The 18,633-nt window shown below is 38.1% G+C and overlaps 1 protein-coding gene across 1 annotated transcript in view; it reads right to left on the bottom strand.

The window, feature by feature from the left end:
* LOC145981256 (uncharacterized) overlaps positions 1-18,633 on the bottom strand; it is a 32,623-nt gene that overhangs the window by 12,363 nt on the left and 1,627 nt on the right. The gene's annotated exons all lie outside the window — the stretch shown is intronic.

Raw genomic sequence — 18,633 nt, 5'->3', positions numbered from 1 at the left:
TTGAGCGAAACGCCTTGTCACGGAACTAGGCAACGCCGCACGTCTGTGATTCGCTGGTGCTGTTCAGCCGTTCAAGGCCATATGCAGGAGATTTGACGCGCACTCTAATTGTATGCAACTCATTTCTTAGCATTGGAGCTTGCCCCGAGATTTTATAAAGACGACATGGCTCCACTACATTATATAAATTATGCAAACTATTAAAACAAGCTTTTAGATCTGAATTTAAGGAAATTATTTAAAGAACTTAAAGATGGTTCATGTACGCCACTGACCTTTCTCCATCGCACCCTTCTGACGACTGGATTCCTCCCCGGGGAGGGCGAAGGACCTGAAGAATAAGTTGGCGGGTGGCTATTTCAAAACACGCGGCCTTCGAGACTGGAAACAACGTTGGCGGGAGAACACTGCTTGTACTTTTCTGTTCTTTGTCGCGCTTGATGTATGAAAATCCATGACCAATTGTCGGTGGAAATGGAATTTTTGTGAAAAATAACGAAATTGGCGGAAAATTTGAAGTTGTCCAGGTTTTGTTTTACTTGCATACCTGCATCATTCATCTAGTTGGTGGGGGGGGGGGGGGGGTATAGTAAATATATACCTTGCGGCAAACCATGTCAAATTTTTAGGATACGCCATTGCTCTGGGCTTAGATGGGTACCGGGGGCGGGAGGTAAAGGCAACATACAGTGACTGACATACATTTTGAATGTGTGGAGTCCTACCTCCGCATTTTCCCATATTTTTCCACGGCATATTATGCACAAGGAGCAACTTTACGAGGGTCACTATTTATATTTTGAGCCTAACAATGAAAAAACATGAATTTGGCATTGAAAACTGCTTTATTGTTTTTCGAAGTATTCTCCTTTATGGTCAATACATTTTTGCATTCGTTCGAACCATTTGTCAAAGCAGTTTTTCCAATCTTCTTGAGACACCTGGTTTTTGAACGCATCAACGGCGTCTTCCGCCGACAAAAATCGTTGTCCACGCAATTTATTCTTGACATTCGGGAACAAGAAGAAGTCATTGGGTGCCAAATCAGGACTGTACGGCGGATGACCCATCAATTCGATTTTTTGACTGTTCATAAAGTCGGTTGTTAGACGAGATGTGTGACAGCTGGCATTGTCTTGATGAAGAGTGATCCGACGGCGTTTGTTTGTTTTCCGTATTTGACCGAAGACCTCTGGCAAACAAATTGTTGTGTACCATTCAGAGTTGACCGTTCTACGTTCCTCTATAGGCACAGTTGCCACATGACCAGTTTTCCCGAAAAACCAGGCGACCATTTGTTTCGATGTGCTTCGAGCGCGAACAACTTTTATTGATTTGGGTTCATCTTGAAACACCCATACAGTCGACTGCTGTTTACGTTCCGGCTCATATGCATATATCTATGATTCGTCACCTGTTACAATCTTATATACGTCTTTTGAAGCACCACGATTGTATTTATTGAGCATTTGTTTGCACCAATTGACGCGAGCGTCTTTTTGAGTTTTTGTCAAATTGTGTGGGATCCAACGAGAACATACCTTTCTCACAGCTAAATGATCATGTAATATTTTATATATGCTGGTGGAACTAATGCCTATGGTTGCCTCAATCTCACAGTATGTCACATGACGATCTTGCAGTATTAGGTTTTGCACAGCATCAATGTTTTCTTGAACAACAACTGATTTTGGACGACCTTCGCGAATCTCCTCGTCGGTGAGCGAATGGCGACCACGATTAAATTCGTTATACCAGCGTTTCACAGTGGCAAAGGATGGGACTTCATCGCCAAATGTGGAAGTAATTTGATCGATGCACTCTTGTCTTGATAATCCACGTCGAAAATCGTAACAAATCATCGCACAAAAATGTTCACGAGTTAATTTCATTTTATTGTGGTCGCGCAATCTCCAAGGCAACATAAACAACACAAATGAAGCTTTTGACAAAACATTTGAAGTACGTTATGGTCAATAATGCCAGACGATTCCGTGCAAACGTCAAATCGCGCCTAACTTCAATCAGTGTTGCCAAGACTCAAAATATAAATAGTGACCCTCGTACCACATGCATATGCTGTTAAAAGTAGTACAGGGCGTCCAAATAGAAACGCCCTAATTTCAAATACTTATATTAAACATAATATACAGGCAAGGACAGTGAGGTAGGTGGTATATGGTAGCTTAGCTGTGGAAATTTTAAATAGGTAATTAATAGTAAGGATGCGTTTATTTTGTATCGTTCCAGGGGGCGTGAAAAGTGAAAATGACAACCAATGCTGAAAAGGTGCAAACTATGTGGTGGTACGCAGAATTAGGATCCATTATTCCAGTTCAACGACGGTTTCGTGCAGAGTATCGCAGAGACCCTCCCGATGCCAAGAGAATCAAGGCGTGGAAAGCAGCGTTTCTAGAGACAGGATCTGTCGCTAAGAGGCATGGTGGGGGCCGATCACGAACGTCAGAGGAAAACGTTCAGCGCATTGCAGATGCATTTGCACGAAGTTCCAAGAAATCCGTTCTTACGGCATCATGTGAGATTGGTTTCCCAAATTTTGTGTACGAACTGATTTCTTGCAATAATGGATCCCAATTCCGCGGACCACCACATAGTTTGCGCCTTTTCTGCATTGGTTGTCATTTTCACTTTTCACCCCCTGGAACGATACAAAATAAACGAATCCTTATTATTCATTACCTATTTAAAATTTCCACAGCTAATCTATCATATACCACCTACCACACTGTTACTGCCTGTATATTACGTTTAATATAAGTATTTGAAATTAGGGTGTTTAAATTCGGACACCCTGTATTACCGGAATCAATCTGCACCATTGCAGATTTGTTTTTGGTGCAACATCTTGCAACACCCGTCAATACGAACATCCTTGATAAAAACATGATTTGTCGATCAGCTTATGTAACATTTCGTCAGTATTGCATTTGTATCTTATCACTGGAGATTTACAATCTTCTCAATGGTAAAAGATTGTAATTTCTGTGTATTCGAAAGTAAGGTCACAGTTTACATAATATTGATATTATCCATGGACATGATCCAGCTATCTGATAAGCAAAGGAAATAAAACTTATCAGTGGCTTTGGCCTATTTATGATTTCAGGTCTGGCAAGATTAATACTTTATACTATTAATATTATTAGTAATATTTAGCCAAAGTTTTTCTCTGAAATCGACTTCATGCTCAGATCGTACTGTGCGTACAATTTAACGTGAGATTAGAGCCACTGCGTAATTTGTCTTCATCGAGGATCAAACCATGATCCCCTTAGTTTACAATATAACACTATTACGTGGTCAAGGAGAGATAGGCTCAATGTATGTGTCCTGGAGTTCAGTTGTTTGGTATAGCTACGCAGGCGAAGCTTGATGGTGGCAGGGCAGTGCCGGATCTACAAGTCTTGGGCCTCCCCGCAAAATATTACCGAAGGCTCCCTCTACTTACACACACACACACACACACACACACACACACACTCAACTCAAAATGTTTAAATGGGAAAGGGGTTATGTAACATAGGCTATATAATACACTGTTTTTAAACACACGAGAGAAACAGGACATGACATAGAGTGGGATGAGGCTAAGCAGATAGGAAGGGGAGAAGAGAATACTAGTGAGAAAAAAGGAAGGAGGCCAAGGAAATAGAGAAGAAAGGTGAAGAAGACACAATGAACTGGAATGGGGGACTGAAGATAAACAAAGATTGGAAGAAGGTGTTAAAAAGAGTGGAAAGGACAATAGAGAAAGACTAGAGAAGAAGGAAGAAGAATGAAGTCAAAAGAGCGTGAGATAAAGAGTCCAACCACATTCTAGATGGAAGAAAATATGTTTAGCCTTTTAGATGAAAGTACAGTTGACAAGGGAAAGCCACCTGCTAGAATGTTCCAGAACAACTTTCTAATAGTCTGGAGGGGAGTAATTTTTGTGTATATATATCGTCCTGTTGTGTACCTTGTTACATTTGTACTTGGTGCAGAGTCTGAAGAAGACCTTGCTAGAAGGTTGAAACGTTATGTTTAGTTTATGTTTTATAATAAAATAAATTTCTGCCTTGATCAGCATATTGAGTTTTTTTTTATATATCATAGAAACAAGGCTTAATGAGTTTATACATCTCACATATGGAAAGTGATACATTTGTTACAATCATGCAGCCATAACTTTTCCTGATTAAAGATAGGTTGAAGAAACCTTCATCCCTGCATTTCTCGTGAAATTGTAGCCTGATTTAATTCTAGTCTGACTGTCACGCGGGAAATCTGAGGTGGGTAATCTAAGGTCGGATTTTCCGACTTTGTCCCCTCATTAAGCGGCTCTAGGGCCCACCCAGCATTAAATCAAATGGTATCGTAAGGGGTTAAGGCGGCCGCAACGTGGTGCTGATCACATCACCTTCAAGATGACCGACATCGAAAATATGTGGGGCCTTAACCCCCACATTCTCTAAATGTGCCTTCATGGTACGGTGCTATGTGCACAGGGAATTTAACTTTTCTTTTACCTGTATATATTGTATTCGTTCCTGTACCCCTGAGTAATTAAGTTTCTTTATTGCATACGCATATACGAACCCTCTACTATGTCAATGGCTGAGGACATCTTTAAAGGCTTACTTGTCTCCGCACTACGGGGTTTTGCGGCTTGTAGATCCGGCACTGTAGCAGGGGAAAATGTCAAGAACATTTCCGCTGTCTCAAACCCTCAGTTACCCCTTTAGCTAAACCCCTAGATCTGATTAAGGCTCTGTCCGAAAGGTGCAAAGTAGGTACTTGAAGTATGGTCTTGACGGAAGTGACGTCACCTGGTACAGTTCGAAAGCGCCAAGAACAGAAGCACACAAGTACGCAGCACAGATGGTTGGTGACTCGGTCACGTGATATCCACACTCGTTGTTCATTTGTTTAAAATTGCGGAGGTAGAAAGCCAGAAACACGGGTTAAATATACGTTATGGGTCAGCAAGTTGTATGTTAAAGTGCTTCTAATGTGTGGAAATGTATGTATAAGAACATTTGAAAATGCTATGTGATATCTATGGTGAAAAACAAGTGTTAAAAACGCGAGGAAAAACAACGTGTCCTCACTGATCGTTTTTTTGGCGCTGCAGTCGAAGTGCAATTCGGAAGACTTTCACTTCCAGTCCACGACTTGAAGACCGCACTGCAAGACCATACTCGGAGGATGCACGTTTGAAGTGTGGTCTTACACTTCGGACACGGCCATAGTTTCCGTCTCGTGTCGAGTTGTAAACAGATGTCTTGTTCTCGATTTCGCACAGCAGTCTCGGTCTAGGGGCGTAGCGAGGATTTTTTTCGGGAGGGGTGTGTGGCCGCGGTGGCTCAGTCGCGTCTGACTACCATGCTAAAGGTCCCGGGTTCGATCCCCGGCCGGTTCAAATCCGGGAACTTTTCTAACGTTTGAAGCGGCCCCGCCGGCCACCCAGTGTCGAATGACATGGGTACCTGGGGGAAACCCTGGGGGGTAAAGGCGGTCAGGGGCGAGATGCTGATCACATCACCCCCACTCACGACCGGGTCAAGAAAGTGTGGGGCGTTACCCCCAGTGTGTTTGGTACTATTATAAACCCGAGAAAGTATGAGCCCCCCTCAGGCAGATTTGGCTACACTTAAAACTAGCTCAAGATGTGCATATGAGCTTATTGCTCAAGTGTGGTACTCTGTCTAACCCAAGATTTTTGTAAAAATGCCCTCTGGAATTATGACCCCCCTCAGATTGATTTGCCTACACTTACAAAAGCTACATCTGTGAGATTGTTGTCCATAAGCTTGTTAAAAATATGCCCCTCTTGATATTTTTTTTGGCTACACCTAAAACTAAGCCAAAAATGCTCATAAGAGCCACCCACATACACCCACACCCACCTACACCCACACATATTTACTTCCGGTCCACTTCCGGTCATTTCTGGTCACTTCCGGTCCACTTCCGGTTTAAGTTCAGAGAATTAATATGCAGAGGCCTTCTAGAATTGCTCTGTGTCTCTCTCATTTCTTACATCATAAATATATGATTTTTCACCTATAAGAATAACACTACATATAGTGTCATCAGGGAGTGTATCGTGGAATTCACAGATAATTTTAATGTTTGTCCTGTCATTAACCACAACTTGTTTCCTTTTTGAGGTATTGGTGACAAACATGGGTCTCTGTGTTTTAAATTCATCTGGTGTGTAATACATGTCAGTATTGCCAGTAGTGACCCTTTTGTATGCTGTAAATGCTTCATATAATTTAAGAAAATCATCCTTGGACATGTTTAAATTATAATTTTCTCTAGGAAACACCTCATTTCTGCCATTTTTAAGATATATGTTCTTGATGTTGCAGTTATCAAATTTACTTGAATTTTTTTCCTGATTATTGTTTCTTCCAGTTTGAAACAGTACCACCACAAAATCTGGCATGTCATATTGTATACTGGAGAATGAATTTGTAGCATCAAACTCATAATAGCTACCAGTGGCAGGCTTCTGCACACATTGATATGTATAAAATTGTAAAGGCACCTGTGGATTTTTTAGAATATCTGCTTTGTATTTAAGAGCATAACTGGCTTCATATTCAACAACTGGAATTCTTAGCTCCATAATCTGAATAAGGCACTTGCCTTCATCAGGTAGGGTATTAGGCAGAGCTTCCCCAGTAGAATTTAATGTACTGTACCTCATCAAAGCATTATTATCATTGGCAGCTCTTCTAAATGTAATTCTTAAACCACCCTTCCACATAATATCTTTGTAATCTGAGAAGAATCCAGGTAACAGGCGCATAGGGAACAGCACTGTGTGACTCTTAGATATTATTTTATCACAAGCCTCAAATCCACCTATTTTGTAGTAAGAAGCCTTGGTTTTGGATAATTTTAGTGTGGCCAAAGCTGTAGAGGTAATACCGGGGTAATCTACTCTGTTTATAACAACACCATGTTTTCTGATCTCAATTTCAGAGAACAGATGTGGCACAAAATTGTCTACCAATCTTATATTTGAGTTAGCCGGATAATCTGTACCATCGAGCTTTACAACATCAAATTTGATGTATAGATCTCCTCTGTGGGGGTGTATAAAGCCATCTCCTACATCAAGATAAACCTCAATCTCTGTGTTGGGTTGATTTAAATTTGCAAAGGTCCTCCTGTTTGGGGGGAATGATTGTAGCTCATAACTCTCAATATTTTCCATTTTTTTTGTATGTATTTTTATTTAAATATTAATCTCTATGATAGCAGTTGTTGTGGCTCCAGCAAAATCAACTAATTCTTCTTTTTCATTAGTGACCATCAACTCAATGTAATCTATTCTATTATGGCACACAGGAAAATATAATGTTGGGGATGGAGTGTAGATGATTGGCTCCATAAATTCAGAGTTAGGCTTGAATGTTGCAATGATGCCAGTTTGTTTGTGAGTGCCTATGCCATTTGATTTGGTGATCATACCCTCGGCCACATTACAGTGAATATTTAGAGTCTCTATGGCTAAGAATTTAGGTATATTAATAGCAGTGTGTTTGATGCCTGGTTCAAGTTTTGTGTTGTTCTCAAAGCCCAACAGCTCTCCTATAGTATCCAGATCCACTGTTTCTGTAGCAGATACAATCTCTACTCTGTGAGTGACAGAATTTTGAGTTAACACTATACCTCTGGGTAACTGAGCATTTAAAGTAGACAGATTATACTGCCCTGGAGTGATGACAATTTTTTGATCCCCAACTGCAATTGTGTTGTTGTGGTGTGTAATATTAGGGATCAAGTACATGCCATAAAATGCTCTGAGAGCTATTGTTTTGGGATACACTATATCATCATGTAATCTAAGTTTCAATATTGAATTTTGGCTGGTGAGATGGAATACTCCCATGATGCTTCAGATACCACAGGGCCTTTTGAAAATCTTCAATTGATGTTTTATTTATTTGAGACAGATATCTAAGAACAGATAAACACAGATGTCCACAATTAACATCTTTGAAATTTTGAACACGGGCATTATTGTAATAAAGATTAGTTGATTTTAGATATTTTACTAAATTTTCAGGTGGAACACCTCCAAATGAATCAAACACAAATGCCTCATCTTTTAAATATTTAAGATAACAGATCCAGTGAGTGCCCTGATTTTTGTACTTATCCAAATTAACTATGCCACACTCTTTGTTGAGTGGTTGTTCTGGTAAAGAATCAGACATGTACACACCTCTAAAATTTTTGATGCCCAGTGGCTTGATTAAAGCTTCAATATCTTGGTTTGTATAAGCGGCTCTTGTTTTTTAAACTTATTCATGGCTCTCTTAACACCTTTGCCTTGTTTCTCAATGGCCAGATTATGGCGCTTTATTTCATCTAATTCTGCCTTATTCTTCTTGGCATCTATTACTGTTTTGCTATAGCAGCTGATCCCCCAGCCAAGCTCCCAACAGCCCCAAGTGCTGTTAAGATGGCTGGGATAGTAAATATGAAGCCACCCACATGTGATTTTTTCCTGGATAGCTGTAATTTTTTTTAATTGGGGGTACTAAGTAATAATTTCATACCATGGCCCTTGGCAAGACAAGAATTTTTTTTCTTGCGCTGCTTTTTGGTTAAAAGACTATCAATAGTTTTAAGAGATTTAAGACCTGCATAAGGTATCTGATACATAACACCCTTGGCCTTCATCCTAGGTTTATTATATACATATTCACAACCCCCACCCCAGTTTTTGTTTGGTGTTCATAGCTATGGTGGTCCCCAATGCTGCTATTCTTTCACTTAAAGAAGCATCTTTGCTTACAAATCTACCAAATGCAGCCTCTTCTAATTTTTTGTCTGCAACATGTCGACTATCAAGATCAGAATGTGTGTTGTATGCTATGTCATGGTCTCTGCAAGCAGCATCTAGGGGATTAACACCAGAATCACCTCTGTTTAATCTATGATCTAGTTTTGTACCGGGACCACAATACTGATAGCCTGGAATGTGTAATTCAAATGGCAGCTTGTTTATGATGTCATTAACCAGCCCCCGACCCTCAGAGATATTCCAAAATTTAGGTGGTAGAGTGTTAATATTTTTTATAAGATATCCAATCCCCTTAGTGTCATTCACTATAAAATTAGACAATTTGGTGCTTATCATGTCCATAATTCCAACCTTTTCATTGTAAAAATTGTGGTTGCCAGCATTTTCTTCCCCAGCTATCACCAGCAACCTATCTACAAGTTTCCTGACATCATCAACCCACACAAATTCTTTAGGCAGGGTGTTGTATTGTTTGATCCCACTACCTGTCTTGATCTGTGACCATATGGGCTTGATTAAGTTGTTGTATTTTGCTCCACTGCTAGACTTGACTCTTTTTTGTGTGGGATCATTGTTCTGGTATAGAGCATCTGATTTTATTAATATTTCTTTGTAATATTCATAATCTTGATCTGTATAGCTGCCAGGTCTCTTCCTAGTCATCAGTTCCCACAATCCAGGTGTGCCGGGATACTTAACAAAACCACCTCTTTCTCCAAGATGAGATTCTGAATATACAATTATATCATCTCCCATAAATGTTACTCTGAAATTGCCAATTCTATGTATGATACTACCATCACGCTCTGTGTCAGCATATAAGCCAAAGACCTCATCTTTGTTGTCCTTAGGTGTGCTTAAATGTTTTTGAGCAAGAAGACCCAATTCAATAGGATCCTGAGTAGCTTCAATTCTTCGAGGAGCAACAGGACTAGGTGTATGAATACTAGAAAGTGGGGTGATTGGATAATCTAATATGTTCCTAGCAGCTACAGGTACAAGCTCTGTGATCAAATTTTGATTTTGCTCTGTAACAGTTTAGATATTTTTACCAAATTCACTAATAGCATCAATAATAGGTTGTTCTGTTTGCTTGTGTTGTTCATAGATTCCTCGGTTCTCTGATTTCCATCCCTTAAATCTTTTTACAAGATAATCTCTTAATTTAAGATCATCAATAATTGGCCTTTTCATGGTTTTTTATATATGTTTCAATGTCTAGAAAATTGTTGATTTTATTTCTGTATTTCCCACTATTGGGTTTCCTTGTCATATCAATTGTGACAAACCCATAACTGTCTTGATTCCAGCACCTACTGCAAAACTTAGAAAAATCATTGTAGCTCAAGTCCCCACCTACATATTCATCATGTATGTGTTTGAGGTTGGTATGATCTTGATGAAACACACACATAAAATTGCTGTTGTCTCGGATCAGCTCCTTTGGAATTTTAGAAAAAGTCTGTGCCAGGTAGAAGCAATCAATGTTTTTGTGCCGGCCCTGTGTAAAGAAATTTCTAACCTTGTTTTGATTATCCAGTATAATGTCATCAAAAACAACAACAGAATTATCGAGACAGTCATGGAGTGGCTTAACATCTGATTCAAAAGTGGCTATATCCAGTCCATCATATAGCTTCATCAGCTGCTGATATTTTAATTGTTCCAAGCTCTTAGAGAAGACATACAAGTGCCTGTTTTCCCAGTCTAACCAGTTGGGTGCCAATAAAAAATTATCAATCACTAGTGTAGTTTTACCACAAGCCGATGGCCCAACAATAAGACATCTAATATTATCAGGCAGCAGCATTCCATTTCTCTTATTCTGCTGTTCAGGCTCTGGCAGCCTCTTTATAACATCCCAGGTGTTCATAGTATCACTTTGTCTGCCTCGATCCAGCTGTGTTCTGGGAGACCTAGCCATTTGACAAGTATCTTGTTGCCTTTTCTGTGGATGATTTTTTCTATGAGATATGTGTCAGGCTGCTTAGTTTTGCTGAGTTCTTCTTCATAAAACCTGCCTTTGAGAATTTCTCCTCGGTGATCTTTTATTATATATGTGTATCGGGTCCCAGGTTTAATTTGAACCACTGCAAATAATTCAGTGCTCCAGTTTCTGGTAAAGCCTCTTTTGAATAAGTGCTTATATTTGCTGATTCTTACCTGATCACCAACCTTGTATTTGGCTTTTCTTGTTGTTGGCTGGTATCTAGGATAATAAACAGTACTGATCAATTTTTGCTCATCAGATGAAGTTACCTCAGAGGGTTTCATGTTGATTGTGGAATGGACCGAGTTGTTATATCTATCTAAAAGTTCTGGTAGGATACTGAGCCATTTATAATTACCTTGAAGTGTAAATTGTTAATACATATGATTTTTTAGGGTTTTGTTGAATCTCTCTACAATAGAGGCCTTGAGATCACTGTAACTCGAGTAATGTTGTATTGACTGGCTTTTAATAAATTGTTGGAACACAGAATTATAGAATTCTTTGCCATTATCTGTTTGCAAATAGCGCGGTGATCTTCCACTCTGATTGATGATTGTCCTGAAGGCTTCTGTAACACATTTTCCAGTCTTGGATTTGAGTGGCACAGCCCAGGCAAATTTTGAAAATTTATCTATGACAGTGAGTAGATACTTGTAGCCCTTGTTGATCTTGTCTAAGTTTTTCAGCTGTCCACTTGCCATCTCAACCAAGTCACACTGCCATAAATCATCTACGCCTTTTGTAACCACTGGCAGTCTCTTATAATTATGTCTGGCTTGTCTGTGTAATTCATCAACAATAATTTTTCTAGACATAGTATGTAAACAAGAATATTGCAACTATGGGGTGTTCAGCAGCTGATACTACAGGATTTTCTAAATACAGTTTGTCTCCTATTTGTATATTAAATTCCAGAGAGCCATCATCTTCAGCATAAGATGTCTCTAATGTATTGGGATCTGTAAAATCCTCTAACTCTACACTGGTGATTTTTGCTTTGTTATCAGCATTTGTTATTGATAAGGTAGGGTAGTGGTGTGCCTGTGGTTGAAGCCAATATTTGATCTTGATTGGTCTAAGTGTGCCCCCAACAAAAAATTGGTAATAAAATTGTGCAGGGGACAGCATATATATTTTGCCACCTGGTGTAAACGGTGAATCATATTCTTTGTTGGGGATACTGTACAATTCAAGAATTACTGTATGCTTAGGATTCTCGATTGGGCCACTTATTTCTTTTTCTGCTGTAAGCAATCTACTTGTTACAGATTCAAGGTGCTCATTGATAGTCCTAACAACATCATCATGGCCTGGCTTGATCTTTATGTCCACAACAAGTTTTTTGTATTGTTGCACAATCTCTTGAAGCTGGGTGGCAAAAACAGACAAAGCATTTGCTTGATTGGATTCCATGGTCCCTAGCTGTTGCTTGATATTAGCTACAATTTGCTGTAAATTTTCAACAACTGCAAATTTTGAATTTTGAGCAGTAAGATCATGGACTTATCTTCTGATATCCTCAAACAGGGCATGCAGTTCATTAATATGTTGATTAGTTGGTAGAGTGGCCACTGTCTGAGTAAGTTGTTTGATCTCTGTCTGGATATTCTTGATATCTTCTGATTTCAATATGCGATTCACAGCTCTCTTAATATTTTAAGTTCCTGTGATGTAGGCAGATTTGATACAGTATTTTGCAAAGATTCAAGTACCAATTTCACATCATTTAATTCAGAAGCATCAACCACACCACGCATAGCATCTTGAAGCAGGGTTATGTCTGCCTGAGTGGGTGTTGATTGTTGTAAAATTTCATGCTTTGTTTGGATATCATCGATCAAGTGATGAAAATGAGATAGCTCAGATTCAGTGTTGAGGTTTTCAAGTTTTGTGATCTGTTGCTGGACACTGGCAAGGGTATCTACAATACCAGGCAAGCGGGATTCTAGAGATTCTTGTACATTTGTCAGATCACTTTGCACTGCTGCTATGCTACCTTCAAGATGGGTTATGGTACTCTGAATTTTTCCAAAATCTTCATATGTCTCAAGTTGCAGCTTGATGTTGGCAACACTCCGAGTTATAGCACTCAAAGCATCAGAAGATGGTAAGTTGTTCATAAAATTTTCAAGTGTCTCAATTTTTTCTTTAACCTCGGCTATGGCATTGTTTAGAGGGCCCAGATTAGGTATCTGTAGTGATTGAATCTGTTCCTTTAGAGTGGAAATCACTAGATCAAAATCTTCTTGTGATTTTATGCTTTTGACAATTGTTTGGAGCTGTGTCTGGACATTATTTATCTGTTCTTCTAATTGTTGTTTCAATTGCTCAGAGTTGGTGGCCTGAGTCTTAAATTTGGCTTGAAGAGCTGCTACAGCCTCCTCTAAACTTTGAAAATTATCCAATGTGGCCAAATCAGTATATTTTTGAAGCAACAATTTGAGTTCTGAGTCAATTTTAAGAAGAGGGTCCATGCATTGTGATTGTAAATTTGTAATTTCTAGTTGAAGACTGGCATTGAGTGTGGTTTGTAAAGCTTGTAAATCACTTCTTAATTTTTTGACTCTGACATCAAGCATCAGAATCTCATCACTGTGATCTTCATGCCTTGTATGGCCAAATATATCATTAGGCATTTTGATTTAGTGGTTATTTATTATTGAATTTCTAATTCTTAATTCTATAAAAAAAGGTATAAGCTTGTCATAGAATCCCGGGACCTCAATATATAAGCAGTCACCAGCAGAAACAGTATATACAGTGCCAGAAATCATGTTTGAGTGCTTAATTCTATAAATATTTCTCCCTATTGAAATCTTGACATTACCCTCGGGGGTTGTAATAAATTGTAATTGACCACATACAGGTAATTGGTAATGATTTAAATTATTGTTAAATATGTACAATGTTTTACCTGTTTCATCATCAACATCTGTAAGTATGCTGTTCAGATGAATAATTAACAAACCACTTAGTTTAGATATCATAGATTGTATATCAGAAGAGGGTGCTGGTGTTGGCAGGTCCATAATAGCCTGTTTTTTGAACCTAAATAAGTTCATAGGCATGTTTATTTATTTCAAATCATGCTCTGTAATTGAGCATTGTTTGCCACTTTTCAAATCACAATGACCCCATGGTAGAGTATGTATGCCACATGACAAAATACATCTCTTATCATCATGTGGGTCCAGAGCCACTTTTCTTACAACATTTGTAGTCAACAAGTGATCCACACTCTGAATTCTGGATTCTGATGTTATTATTAAACTCTGTGATTTGAGACAATTTTTGTAATCTTTAAATTCAAGCTCTTTGTCCACAGTTACTCTGCCAATGCCCTTGACCTTTTTGGCAACAACACCACTACATGTTTCAAAACTATACATCTTGGCCCTTAACCCAGCAAATGCCACAATAACATCACCAAGTGTCTCATCTTTTAACTTACCAGGCACCTTTTTGTTGTGGGGCTGAATTTTTGAATGTTCACTGGTATCAAAATATTTAAACAATTCAGGCTGTGTTATATCTTGATAAACATCTTCTGTCTTAATATCAAGAATGAAACTATCTGTGTCCATCAGTTTTACACAATCACCATAAAAAGGCTTCAACACATCATAATAGAGATCCAGCATGTGTAATTTGGCCAATTCTAATATCACAGCCCCTACATAAATAGGCTTATCAAACTTAATCTTTGTTTTTTTTTCATGTTGAAGAGTGCCATATGTTCATCATAAATTCTTCTGTAGTTGAAATTAGGCTTTGCAATCAATTTTTTGCTCCGGCTGGGGTCAGTAATTAATTTAACATCAGTATGTTTTCTGACATTTTCTATGGTTTTGCCATACACTGAATTTACCATCAATTTAAACAAGGTCTTATCAAATTGGCTCATTGCAGATGTTCGAAGCTCGGTGTTTGTATCAATATATGGCTTCAACCATCTTGAGTGCCTGAACCTCAAAACTTTGCCAACTTTGGTCACTTGAACACCATGATTCATTAGGAACTGGAGGTTCTTGTAATATATGACATAATCCTGTTTTGGCTCTAGAGTCATCATTAGCTTCTTCTGTTTAGAGCCAGGTGAGCACTTAACCTCAGGAATTGGGGGCAGATCAGAAAATGTGTTGTGTAAATCATCAGGAATTGTCAGATCAACCTCTAAGAACAGGCCATAGTCACTGTCATCAAAATCCTGAAGATCTTCAATATTGAAATCTTCAACCCACTCAAGCCCTGCATATGGCAGCTTATCCATCATGGCATAACCATACAGGCTGTTGGCATCTACATACAGTATATAATTTGATGGCAGTGCTGGATCATAATTGAGAATATACTTGTTATTTGCTCTGGCATATCTCTGAGAACATTGCACCATGCCTCCTCTTATACATTGCTACATAAACAGATACATATCTTGATCTTGGATCAGATCCAATTGCATTTTAGTGTTTAAAAACATTGCAGACCATGCAAGGCCTGGTGCACTGTAAAAATACATTGGATCCAGCTTATAATTTTCCATGGAAGATTTTCTAAATGCCTGAAGTATATCAGCTAAGAGAGTCACATCAAGTTTTAAATATGCCTTGTGATAATCACCAAATGTCTGGCATTTTAAATTGTTCCACATCAACTGGGCATGTTGATAATCTTCATCAGTGATTCCAGATCCTCTGAGTTTGCTGTAGAACTCTTGTTGTGGTGGCAGAGCACACTCATCAAATTTAGAAAAATCTGTAACATAATCATATGGATATACACCCTTCCGCCTAATTAATTTCAGGTCCTGATTTGGAAACAAAGCACATGTGATTTTGAATTGATCATCAGATAATTGACTGGCCAGTGTAGCCAGGCTAGCGGACAGAATTCTGTAGGAATCAAGAAATCTTAAGTGAATGGGAACACCATTAACTTTAATTATCTTGCTAATAGCAATATATTTCTCATTATTTTCTGCTAAAATATTTAAATTCTGCTTGTCAAACCCCTCGTACCTGATCAGATGATGAAAATCATAATTGGATGCAACATGGCAAAATATGGGGACAAATTTTGGTCTCTGGATCTTAATATTACAGCTATTACACAGGGCCATTTTGAATTTACCATCTGTATGAGAATGGTGATGCACCTTGATATTTGTATCTGAAAATTCAGAATCACATACCGGGCATTTTTCTGCATTATTGAAATCTTCAATCTGATCCTGTGTTAAAGGCATCATGGGTTTTGATTTTAATAAGACATTAGATGCTATGTCATGGCACTGATTTTCTATTCTATGTGCAAATTTTTTGATGGCATCTGATCCCATGTATAAATATTCTTCACTAACAACACCATCCTGTACAACAACATAATAAAAACTAGAAGGCTCATGTAACTGGTATGATGTAATTGAAGATTCATCAGGATCTGGGCTGCAGAATGCAAGAGGTTTGAGATTTGATTCAAAATCACAGACTATGTATGCTGGGTGTTCCAACAAGGCTTCAAATTTTTTGAATTTGGCATTTTCACTTGGATTAGGCATAAGCATATGAACAGGTTTATGGTTGCCACAGTATTTTAAATGTTCAATTAACTTGTTTTTAGCAATTTCTGCATTCTCTTTACAAACACCATTCACCATTTTTCTACCATCAAATACAGTTAAACATCTTCTACACAACTTGAATATTGTCTTAGATTTGTCTAGTTGTTTTCTGACTAAAGCTTCAAGATTTTGTATCAAAGTGTAATGATATGTGCCATCCTTTTCAATTAAGAGCAGATCAATCGGAACAGCAGAATCATCATCAAGTGTACTGATTCTGAGAGGATCTATCAAGCAATTGCCACGGCCAGTAGAACAAATAAATACATTAATTGTTTACCATTGATATCCCTGGCCTTTTTTTTTTCAAATTTATCAATATTCTGAACTGACATTGGATATTCTAAGCCCTCCATTGCTTCATCAAAATCATGTTCATGCTGTATATAATAATTTATTCTCTCTGAATGATCTAAAACTGGAAACAAAGCAGCTAAAATACACCACAGAAAGCATTTCTCATCATTATTTTTTATGTTAACCACAGCTTTTTTGTTTTTGATATTGTCAGGTAAAGACACATATGTAGATCCTTGTAAAGGGCTGAATTCAGAAATATTAATATATAACTTGTGTGGAGATCCACATAGGCTCCATCCTGATTCTTTTGCTGCAAATTCAGAGTGTTTAATATTCAATTGCTCTATCAAACTGCTTATTATTTTGTCTAAATTTGCATTTGAATATACAGGTACAGTTTCTGTTATGTGGGGCTGTGTAAATTTTGTGCCATTTGGTTTCTTATATTGTGTAAACAATTTGAGTGACAGCTTATAAGAGCCATTTTGTGCATTTAGAATTGCCTGCACATCAGGATTTATACTGTTCAAAAAATTCTTAATATCACATTTTTGCTCTGATACAAACCGGTAATCCCTAAGTTGGCCGTTAAAACTGCTATGGATGGGTTCATAGCGTGGCTGCTTTGCTGCTCTAGCATTAACAGGTGTTTCAAGCTTCCTTTTCAGACCAGATGTAGATGGTTGTGGGGGCAATATTGATGACTGTGCAGAACAAGTACCCATATGTTTATAAGTGAAGTATTCCATGCTATATTTTCTATGGCATTTTGGGCATATTTTTGTGGGAGTTCTGCATTTGTCTGGATTACAATTCCTTTGGTGCTTAGCCCAATTGGGGCTGGATATATTCTTATTGCATTGATTACAATATTTTTGATTTGGCATTTTTGTTGTTGGTTTATTATATAAAATTTCTTGGGATTCAAATCAAAATTCTATGCTTAATAAAAAATATCAGTTGGGTTCAGCAGTGTGCTTTGTATACTTAGTGTGTGTGTGTGTGTGTATGTGTTAATATTTTTGGCTTTGGTATTTATATAAAATTTCTTGGGGTTCAAATCAAAACTCTATACTTAATAAACCTATCACAGGTTGTATAAAGCTGATAGCCTACATGCACAAAGGTAGAATAAGTACAGAAGCACTAAGCCACCAGAAATACATGTCTACACAGGCATGTCCTAGAAAGGCAATGACCTAATACCATGTGTCATGTATAACAAACTGGGGCAGATATAAACCCTTTGTTCAATATATTACAAATATGTTTGATATGAATAATAAAAAATTCTGTATATTAAATCAAATAGATTTGTAATTCAATTTATATAAATTTGCAATATTTTTGTGTTTAGAAAAATATGAGGAGCACTGCAACAACACACCCTTACTCTTCAACAACTCTCACAATACTGGCTGATATGTAATGCAAAATCTCTTTATATAGCCTAAGCACGGACCGCATTGAAAACATCTGAAACAATAACCCAATCAGAATATAACACATCATCACATTATGTCATAACCAACCAATCAGAAAACAACACATGCCTAATAATTTATTGCATAATATTGGGTAATAATTTGTTGCAAAACATTATGCAATAGAAATAAACCAGAAATAGGCCACAAGTGGACCGGAAGTAAACAGGAAGTGACCGGAAGTGACCAGAAATGGGCCGGAAATAGGCCGGAAGTGACCAGAAATGGCCGGAAATAGGCCGGAAGTGACCAGAAATAGGCCGGAAGTGGACCGGAAGTAAATATGTGTGGGTGGGTGTGGGTGTATGTGGGTGGCTCTTTGGCTTAGTTTTAAGTGTAGCCAAAACAATATCAAGAGGGGCATATTTTTAACAAGCTTATGGACAACAATCTCACAGATTCAGCTTTT

The sequence above is a fragment of the Lepisma saccharinum genome, chromosome 29 (genome assembly GCF_977018435.1).
Source record: "Lepisma saccharinum chromosome 29, izLepSacc3.1, whole genome shotgun sequence".
NCBI lineage: Eukaryota > Metazoa > Arthropoda > Insecta > Zygentoma > Lepismatidae > Lepisma > Lepisma saccharinum.
Note: the sequence above shows the minus strand (reverse complement) of the source record. Positions and strands in the feature narration are given on the sequence as shown.